This window comes from Penaeus monodon, chromosome 30 (genome assembly GCF_015228065.2).
Source record: "Penaeus monodon isolate SGIC_2016 chromosome 30, NSTDA_Pmon_1, whole genome shotgun sequence".
In the NCBI taxonomy this organism is placed as follows: Eukaryota; Metazoa; Arthropoda; class Malacostraca; order Decapoda; family Penaeidae; genus Penaeus; species Penaeus monodon.
The window spans coordinates 26,688,897-26,689,756 of record NC_051415.1 but is presented as its reverse complement, the minus strand read 5'-3'; the positions used below and the strand labels follow the sequence as shown (position 1 = coordinate 26,689,756).

Genomic DNA, 860 nt, shown 5'->3' with positions numbered 1-860 from the left:
CCCATTTCTGAACATGAAAACAAACTAATGTGTCATGTAGTACCAGTTCCCTCTGTAAAAATAGATAGCAGTTTCACAAAATTACATCGTAATTAATAATAAAAATGAACATAAGAGCACTGAGGATGCCTTTGTTAATGATTATCGGAAGACTACACCACAGTGAACAAAGTTCTTTGTATTCAACTCCACACAATGGCACAGGATGATTAACTTTTTATACAACATACAAGGCAACATAGGTTCTTCATGTTCAGTCTTCTTAGAAAATCCCTGATCTAGGTGTAACACAGTGCAGTGTGTCCAAAATATATGTAATCCAATAAGCATTTGTAGTTCAAAAGTGTTACTGTGGCAAGCAATATTCCTTGGGCGTCATAACCACAACTTGCTATGGCATGTGTATGTTTAAAATTTGCAAAATAATAGGGTTTCAAAGCTTTAACCCAAAGAGAACAACAGTGTTCGACCAAATAGCAGACACCTCAGGTTAAAGTTTTATTGGCTACATCATACAAAACATACAGGAATATAAATACTTATTAGACATGACAAAAAATCATGATCAATTCACTGTTCATGACAAATAAATATCTTCATTCATTTCAATATTTCAATATTCATTCTAAGAAATGTATGTTCCTTGGCTGCTACGAAGTAATGTAAATAATAAAAATCGAAAATAGTGTGTCTACCTCAACTTTACACACAGGATTTTTAATCTTTTTTGGTTAGTTATCCAGTGTGTAAAATTAAGTGACAAATTGCTACACAGTTTACAAGAACAAATTTGTTGCAATAACAACCCATGGGGAGGGGAAAGTTATCAAAAGTCTACAGAGAGAAATAATAAAGTTTTA

At 32.7% G+C, this 860-nt stretch overlaps 1 protein-coding gene across 1 annotated transcript in view; it reads right to left on the bottom strand.

Annotated features, from left to right (window-relative positions):
- LOC119592676 (E3 ubiquitin-protein ligase RBBP6-like) overlaps positions 1-860 on the bottom strand; it is a gene marked incomplete at its 3' end in the record, with an annotated part of 55,147 nt that overhangs the window by 37,384 nt on the left and 16,903 nt on the right.